The sequence below is a fragment of the Arachis ipaensis genome, chromosome B5 (genome assembly GCF_059453495.1).
Source record: "Arachis ipaensis isolate K30076 ecotype BB chromosome B5, ASM5945349v1, whole genome shotgun sequence".
Classification (NCBI taxonomy): Eukaryota; Viridiplantae; Streptophyta; class Magnoliopsida; order Fabales; family Fabaceae; genus Arachis; species Arachis ipaensis.
This window is the reverse complement of record NC_142440.1, coordinates 40585719-40595336: the sequence shown is the minus strand read 5'-3', so window position 1 is coordinate 40595336 and position 9618 is coordinate 40585719. Positions and strand designations below refer to the sequence as shown.

The following is a 9618-nucleotide window of genomic DNA, read 5'->3' as shown; positions in this document are numbered from 1 at the left end:
TTTGTTCATACATCACCAAGACATCCTTATTCATAACAGATTCTTCATTTGGTGATTGTATTTAACATATAACAGTTTCTTTTGTTTAGTTTTAGTTCAAATAAATTGACATAGGATTGCATTCTAAGTTTGGTGTTGCTATGCAACACAGTTTGCTTCAAATCTTTACTGGATACTTGCATTAATTCCAAGTAAAAGTGTCACACTAAGTTTGGTGTGCCACTTATCTTTTATGCAAAGTATTATGCTCACCTTCTTAAGCTTGCAATCACAATGTCTCTGTCTCTTGTGCCTTGATTATTATCTTTAATTTTGCTTGCTTGAAACACATGTACTACTAACATTCCTTGTGAAAGACATTCATGATCCATCTTAGCCCCATAGCCACGGTTCTAATAGTTGCTTGAGGATGAGCAAGCATTCTGAGTTTGGTATGGGAAGGAGGAGAATGGGAGGAAAATGACAACAATAGAGAAGATGAACTACAAGGTTGTAAAGTTCCTTTTCCTCTCATTTGTTTCAAGCACTATGAACTGCATGATTGTCTTTACCTTCTCTGTATGCATGTGTGTATGAAAAGGCATAGTTTGATTTCTAAATTGCAACATGGTGCTATGTCATTATGATTTCCAACTTGAGTTTTGTGAATTCAAAAGCAACAAAAGTATCATGATCATAAACAAACAAGGCATTAAAGAAGATTTTAGCATGTGCATAAAAGTATTGGTAAGCTAGTATGTTTGATTGTTGCTTAATTGCATTAGATTTTATTTAATTGAAGTTTTCATCTAGGACATTTTGTGAAATCTTTTAAAATCATGAAAACCTTGAAGAAGCAAATGCAAAATAAAGCAAGAAAAGAAAAAGGGAAAGAATGAGAAAGCTGAAGGCTCTGAGTACCAATGGCAATTTATTTGCTAAGTACTTGTGGTGTTTATGTATCAAGCCAAATGCTTGAAAACAAAACACTTAGAAGTCAAGGTTAGGCTCAAAGTGCAAAAGCACTCCCTCAAAGCTCAAGGCTCTGAGCATCAATGATTAGAGAGTCTAGAAAAGAAAAGAAAAATGAGCTTAATGAAGTCCTCTAATCAAATGCTTGTGGTGCTTATGTATCAAGTGGTAATGCTTGAAAACAAAGCATTTAGAAGTCGTAGCTTTGTTATCAACTCATGGGGCAAAGCACCCAAAAAGGAGAAGCTAATAAGAAAATCAAAAGCTTGTTTCAAGGAAGAAATATAAGAAAAAGATTTCATAAATTGAGCTAGATGGAAGCATCAATCATTTACATTTCTTTTGTGATTGTAGCATGCTTAGAAAACTAGCTTACCATGAACATTGAGTTGCTATTCTTCTTACCTTGGTTTGTCAATCTTTATTGCATGATTCTTTTCTTGCTTGGGGACAAGCAAGCTTTAAGTTTGGTGTTGTGATGACAAGTCATCTTAGCCTATTTTAACTAGCCTTTTTCTTTTGTTTTCAATTGAATTATGCACTTTCTTGAGCCATAAGCAAGCCAATTGGGTAGATTTTCATGTTTCCCTTGATTGAACTAACCATATATGAATTCATGCCATTTCATGAGGTTTTGTGCTATATTTGTTGCATATTATGAAAGAATGAAGATCTCATGATTTTGAGCATAGCTTTGATTAGTTTGGTTGATTAATGATAGGTGAAGAAAGCTTGGAGAAAGGTTGAAGCAAAGAGGAATGGCTAGGAGTGAAGAGAGGACAATGGAATAAGTGAAATTGAACCATGAAGCAAAAGGTTGGACCTAAAGTTAGCCTCAAAGTTAGACCCCTAACTTGAAGGCTAACGTTAGGCATGAAGAATTCTCCCTGGGATCCCCACGTTTGAGCCAACGTTAGCCCCCTAACTTGGAGGCTAACGTTGGCAAGAGAAACTTCCTCCCTGGCCATCCAACGTTGGTGCCAACGTTAGGGGTCTAACTTTGACCCTAACGTTGGCACATGAATTACAAAGGGGGAAGGAGCCAACGTTTGCGCCAACGTTAGCCCCCTAACTTGGAGGCTAACGTTGGCGCCACACACCACAAGGCATACAAGGGGTATACTTCCAACAAGAATAACTTGAGCTACAGAGCTCCAAATGAGGTGATTCAAGAAGCATTGGAAAGTAGGAATCAAGAGCTTTCCAAGCATATATGGCACTGCATGGTGGACACTAAAATTGAGGGAGAAAACTGCCCCGCAATGTGCATAAACGAACATGGTGGCAACCTGCAGTGAGGCCAACTGACCTCTGCACCTTCAAAGGAGTATAACTCGAGCTGTAGAGCTCCAAATAATGTGCTCCCAACGGCATTGGAAAGTAGACATCCAGGGCTTTCCAACAATGTATAATAGTATGGGGTGGACAATACATTTGAGCCTCCAGAACTGGCGTTTTCGCCAACGTTTGAGGGCTAACGTTACCTCAAACGCTGCACACCAAAGCCAGCGACCATGCCCTCTTCAAATGATCATAACTTGAGTTGTAGATGTCCAATTGAAGTGATTCCAAGTGGGTTAGAAAGCTGACATTCAGAGCTTTCCAACCATATATGATAGTCTATATTGGGCATAAAATTGGCAACATGACAAGAGGACAAAGTTGGCCCCATAAATGTGCATAAGGGAGGCCAACGTTAGGGTCAAAGTTAGACCCCTAACGTTGGCTCAAACTTTTGGTCCAACTTTTGCTAACCTCAAAACCGGTTCAATTGGTTCACTTCGGTTCTTCTCCAAACTTCAAGAGCAATCAACCAAGGCCTCTTTCAACCCAATTCCACCAAGAGCAAAGGCCCATGATCATCACTCAAAGGCACAAGAAATAGATAAAATAGGAATTTCATTTAATTGTAATTTGTTTTTAATTTCATTTCCATTTTGTAAAGCCTATATAAGGCATCATTTTCATATTTGTGAGGAGGCTGGCTCCAGAAGGGAGCACGAGGATTCAAGAGCTCTCTTTAAATTTTCTTTTCTTTGTTTTTGAATCTTGGGTTGAGAATTGAAGAAATTCTGTTTCAATCTCACCTTGAGAATTCTCTCTGTTTACTTGTCAGCATAATTTCAGTGAATTGTGATTTGAATCAAAACTCTCTTTACTGCTTTCTTCTCTATTTTCTTCTGCAATTATTCTCTGTTGGATCAAGGAAGGAATTGAGATCTAGACTTGGTCTCTAGTCTCATCCAACCCCTGAGATCTTCAACCTCTCATTTAGATTTTGCAATTGAGCCAAGTTGCTCTCTGTTTTGATTTTAAAGTGATTTTCCAAATCTGTTGAACCTGCTGCATCTTTTACTTCTCTGTTTGATTGTCATTTACACTTCCGTGTTTGATTTCATGAATTCCAGTACCTAATTTCTTTTATTCTTCTTGCAATTTAACTTTCCAATTACTTGATCTACTGCTTTCTTTTAATTTCCAGCACCCACTCCCTTTTAATTTCATGCAATTTACATTTCTTGCAATTTAAGATTCTTGCAATTTACATTTCTTGCTTTTTAAGTTTCAATGCAATTTACTTTCTGCACTTTAATTTTCCTTGTCATTTACATTCTGTTGGCTTCAATTGTCACTCAAATCACTCAATGTTAGCTTGACTAAACTAATCACCCACTAAAGTTGCTTGATCCATCAATCCCTGTGGGATCGACCTCACTCCCGTGAGTTTTTATTACTTGATACGACCTGGTACACTTGCCGGTTAGATTTGTGTGTTTTGGGAGAAATTTATCTTTCAACAAAATATTCATCAACGCCAGCTTTTGTGCCAGTTTGGGCGTTCAACTCTGGTTTTGGCTCCTTTTCTGGCGCTGGACGCTAGATTTGGGTAGAAAGCTGGCGTTGAACGCCAGTTTACGTCATCTATTCTTGGCCAAAGTATGGACTATTATATATTGCTGGAAAGCCCTGGATGTCTAATTTCCAACGCAATTAAAAGCGCGCCATTTCGAGTTCTATAGCTCCAGAAAACCCACTTTGAGTGCAGGGAGGTCAGAATCCAACAGCATCAGCAGTCCTTCTTCAACCTCTGAATCTTATTTCTGCTCAAGTCCCTCAATTTCAGCCAGAAAATACCTGAAATCACAGAAAAACACAAAACTCATAGTAAAGTCCAGAAATATGAATTTAACATAAAAACTAATGAAAACATCCCTAAAAGCAACTAGATCCTACTAAAAACATACTAAAAACAATGCCAAAAAGCGTGTAAATTATCCGCTCATCATACCTCTATCCCTATTTTATTATATCATATTCGAAAACTCCATAATTATTTTATATCCGCCTGCCTGAGATTTACAAGGTGATCATAGCTTGCTTCATACCAACAATCTCCGTGGGATTCGACCCTTACTCACGTAAGGTATTACTTGGACGACCCAGTGCACTTGCTGGTTAGTTGTATCGAAGTTGTGAATCATGGTATTGGCACCATGTTCTTGGCGCCATTGCCAGGGAAAGAAAGAGCCATGAATTCTACATAATCAAAGCGTAATCACGATTGCGCGTACCAAGTTGCTCACGTTGCCAGGGATTGTTTGAGCCTGGACATCACAATTTCCTGCACCAAGTTTTTGGCGCCGTTGCCGGGGATTGTTCGAGTTTGGACAACTGACGGTTCATCTTGTTGCTCAGATTAGGTAATTTTCTTTTTATTTTATTTTCAAAAATTTTTCAAAAACCTTTCAAAAATTCCTCACTTGTTTTCGAAAAAAAAATGTTTTCAAAAAATAAATTATTCTATGGCTTCAGAATTTTTAAGAATGAATTCTAGTGTTTCATGAAGCATGTTGAAGCCTGGCTGGCTGTAAAGCCATGTCTCAATTCTTATACTCAAGAGAAGAGCTTCTTTATCTTTCTTAGCCAATTGGCTGTTGAATGTAAGGCATGTCAGGCGTGCCATGTCTGAGTTACATACTAAAGCTTGGCTGGCTATTAAGCCATGCCTGACCCTTTGATTGGAGCTTTAGAGCATAAGATTCCTGGAATTCATATTAAAAATTTTGGAATCCTTATCTTTTATTTTTCACAATAATTTTCGAAAAAAAATTAAAAGAAAATACAAAAAATCATAAAATCATAAAAATCAAAAATATGTTTGTGTTCTTGTTTGAGTCTTGAGTCATGTTATAAGTTTGGTGTCAATTGCATATGCATCTTGCATTTTTTCGAAAATATCATGCATTCATAGTGTTCTTCATGATCTTCAAGTTGTTCTTGGTAAGTCTTCTTGTTTGATCTTGATGATTTTTTGTTGTGTCTTTTCATGTTTATCATATGCATTCTTGAATTCTTAGTGCGTAAGCATTAAAGAATTCTAAGTTTGGTGTCTTGCATATTTTCTTTGCATTAAAAATTTTTCAAAATTATGTCTATGATGTTCATCTTGACATTCATAGTGTTCTTGGTGTTCATCTTGACATTCATAGCATTCTTGCACGCATTCATTGTTTTGATCTAAAAATTTCATGCATTGCATCTTTTTAGTGTTTTTCTCTTGCATCATAAAAATTCAAAAATAAAAAAAAATATCTTTCCCTTTTTCTCTCATCAATTTCGAAAATTTGAATTGACTTTTTCAAAAATTTTTAAAATCTAATTGTTTCTCATGAGTCAAATCAAATTTTCAAGTTGAAAATCTTATCTTTTTCAAAATCTTTTTTTCAAAAATCAAATCCTTTTCAAAATTTTTGGTTATTTTCGAAAATTCCAAAAGTATTTTTCAAAAATCCTTTTCTTATTTTTATCACAAATTTTCGAAAATAACAATAACAATTAATGTTTTGATTCAAAAATTTGAAGTTTGTTACTTGCTTATTAAGAAAGATTCAAACTTTAAGTTCTAGAATCATATCTTGTGATTTCTTATGAATCAAGTCATTAATTGAGATTTTAAAAATCAAATCTTTTTCAAAACTAATTTCAATCATATCTTTTCAAAAATATCTTCTTATCTTATCTTTTTCAAAAATATCTTTTCAAAATATCTTTTCTAACTTCCTAACTTCTTATCTTTTCAAAATTTGTTTCAACTAACTAACTAACTTTTTGTTTGTTTCTTAACTTTTTCAAAACTACCCAACTAACTCTCTCTCTCTAATTTTCGAAAATATCTTTCCTCTTTTTCAAAAATTTCTTTTTAATTAACTAATTATTCTTATTTTTATTTTTAATTTTAAAAATTTTTCGAAAAAAAAATAATAACAATTTTCAAAATAATTTTCGAAAAATTATCCCTCCCCCATCTTATTCTATTTATTCATTCATATCCTAACATCTCATCTCACATCTCTGCCATCCTCACAGTTGTGTTTCTTTCTTTACATCATATTCTTTGTCTCCCTCTTTTCTTCTACTCACACAGGGATCCCTATACTGTGGTATAAAGGATCTCTATTATTATTATTATTTTTTTCTGTGCCTTCTTCTTTGTCATATGAGCAGGAGCAAGGATAAGAACATTATTGTGGAAGCAGATCCAGAACCTGAAAGGACTCTGAAGAGAAAATTAAGAGAAGCTAAATTACAACAATCCAGAGAAAACCTTTCAGAAATTTTTGAACAGGAAGAGGAGATGGCAGCCGAAAATAATAATAATGTAAGGAAGATGCTTGGTGACTTTACTGTACCTAATTCCAATTTACATGGAAGAAGCATCTCCATTCCTGCCATTGGAGCAAACAACTTTGAGCTGAAACCTCAATTAGTTTCTCTGATGCAGCAGAACTGCAAGTTTTATGGACTTCCATCTGAAGATCCTTTTCAGTTCTTAACTGAATTCTTGTAGATATGTGATACTGTTAAGACTAATGGAGTAGATCCTGAAGTCTACAGGCTCATGCTTTTCCCTTTTGCTGTAAGAGACAGAGCTAGATTATGGTTGGATTCTCAACCCAAAGACAGCCTGAACTCTTGGGATAAGCTGGTCACGGCTTTCTTAGCCAAGTACTTTCCTCCTCAAAAGCTGAGCAAGCTTAGAGCTGATGTTCAAACCTTCAGACAGAAAGAAGGTGAATCCCTCTATGAAGCTTGGGAAAGATACAAACAGTTGACCAAAAAGTGTCCTTCTGACATGCTTTCAGAATGGACCATCCTGGATATATTCTATGATGGTCTATCTGAGCTATCAAAGATGTCACTGGACACTTCTGCAGGTGGATCCATTCACCTAAAGAAAACGCCTGCAGAAGCTCAAGAACTCATTGACATGGTTGCTAATAACCAGTTCATGTATACTTCTGAAAGGAATCCTGTAAGTAATGGGACGCCTATGAAGAAGGGAGTTCTTGAAGTTGATACTCTGAATGCCATATTGGCTCAGAATAAAATATTGACTCAGCAAGTCAATATGATCTCTCAGAGTCTGAATGGAATGCAAGCTGCATCCAACAGTACTCAAGAGGCTTCTTATGTAGAAGAAGCTTATGATCCTGAGAACCCTGCAATAGCAGAGGTGAATTATTTAGGTGAACATTATGGAAACACCTATAACTCATCATGGAGAAATCATCCAAATTTCTCATGGAAGGATCAAAAGCCTCAACAAGGCTTTAATAATGGTGGAAGAAATAGGTTTAACAATAATAAAGCTTTTCCATCATCCACTCAGCAACAGACAGAGAACTCTGAACAAAATACTTCTAATTTAACAAACTTAGTCTCTGATTTATCTAAGGCCACTGTAAGTTTCATGAATGAAACAAGATCTTCCATTAGAAATCTGGAAGCACAAGTGGGCCAGCTGAGTAAAAGGATAACTGAAATCCCTCCTAGTACTCTCCCAAGCAATACAGAAGAGAATCCAAAAGGAGAGTGCAAGGCCATTGACATAAGCACCATGGTCGAACCCAAAAAAGGAGAGGAGGACATGAATCCCAAGGAGGAAGACCTCCTGGGACGTCCAGTGATCAATAAGGAGCTTCCCTCTGAGGAACCAAAGGACTCTGAGGCTCATCTAGAGACCATAGAGATTCCATTAAGCCTCCTTATGCCCTTCATGAGCTCTGATGAGTATTCTTCTTCTGAAGAGAATGAGGATGTTACTGAAGAGCAAACTGCCAAGTTTCTTGGTGCAATCATGAAGCTGAATGCCAAATTATTTGGTATTGAGACTTGGGAAGATGAACCTCCCTTGTTCACCAATGAACTAAGTGATCTGGATCAACTGACATTGCCTCAGAAGAAACATGATCTTGGAAAGTTCATAATACCTTGTACCATAGGCACCATGATCTTTAATGCTCTGTGTGACCTTGGTTCAGGGATAAACCTCATGCCTCTCTCTGTAATAGAGAAACTGGGAATCTATGGGGTGCAAGCTGCTAAAATCTCATTAGAGATGGCAGACAATTCAAGAAAACAGGCTTATAGACAAGTAGAGGACGTGCTGGTAAAGGTTGAAGGCCTTTACATCCCTGCTGATTTCATAGTCCTGGATACTGGAAAGGAAGAGGATGAATCCATCATCCTAGGAAGACCTTTCCTGGCCACAGCAAGAGCTGTGATTGATGTTGACAGAGGTGAAATAGTCCTTCAATGGAATGAGGACTCCCTTGTGTTTAAAACTCAAGGATCTCCCTCTGCAACCATGGAGAGGAAGCATGAAAAGCTTCTCTCAAGGCAGAGTCAACCAGAGCCCCCACAGTCAAACTCTAAGTTTGGTGTTGGGAGGCCACAACCAAACTCTAAGTTTGGTGTTGAACTTCCATATCCAAACTCTAAGTTTGGTGTTGGAGAGTCTCAACAAAGCTCTGCACATCTGTGAGGCTCCATGAGAGCCCACTGTCAAGCTATTGACATTAAAGAAGCGCTTGTTGGGAGGCAACCCAATTTTTATTTATCTAACTATATTTTTCTTATTTATATGTCTTTATAGGTTCATGATCATGTGGAGTCACAAAATAAATATAAAAATTGAAAACGGAATCAAAAACAGCAGAAGAAAAATCACACCCTGGAGGAGCATCTGTCTGGCATTCAGCGCCAGAACAGAGCATGGTTCTGGCGCTGAACGCCCAAAATGGGCAGCTTCTGGGCGCTGAACGCCAGAACAGGCATGGTTCTGGCGTTCAACACCAGAAATGGCACACAAATGGGCGTTGAACGCCCAAAATGGCCACCAACCTGGCGCTGAATGCCCAGAGTTGTGTGCAAGGGCATTTTACATGCCTAAATTGGTGCAGGGATGTAAATGCCTTGACACCTCAGGATCTGTGGACCCCACAGGATCATCTTAGGATCTGTGGACCCCACAGGATCCCCACCTACCTCATCATCTCTCTTTCCATTCATGATCATCCCTTCTGTTTTCCATTGACCACTCACATCCATACACCTACTACCTTCAAAATTCAACATCTCTCTCTCTCTCTCTCTCTCACCCAAATCCCACCCATATGGCCGAATTCACACTCCCATCCATCTCCTCCATATCTTCTTCTTATTCTTCTATTCTTTCTTCTTTTGCTCGAGGGCGAGCAACATTCTAAGTTTGGTGTGGTAAAAGCATAGCTTTTTTTTGTTTTTTTCCATAACCATTGATGGCACCTAAGGCCAGAGAAACCTCTAGAAAGAGGAAAGAGAAGACAAAAGCTTCCATCAAGGGTC

At 37.5% G+C, this 9618-nt stretch overlaps 1 non-coding gene across 1 annotated transcript; it reads right to left on the bottom strand.

Moving 5' to 3' along the window:
• Positions 1-6982: 6982 nt before the first annotated feature.
• LOC148563945 (small nucleolar RNA R71) lies at positions 6983-7090 on the bottom strand. Its single transcript, XR_015884164.1, has one exon. It is a non-coding gene; the product is annotated as a small nucleolar RNA R71 (small nucleolar RNA).
• Positions 7091-9618: the final 2528 nt, after the last annotated feature.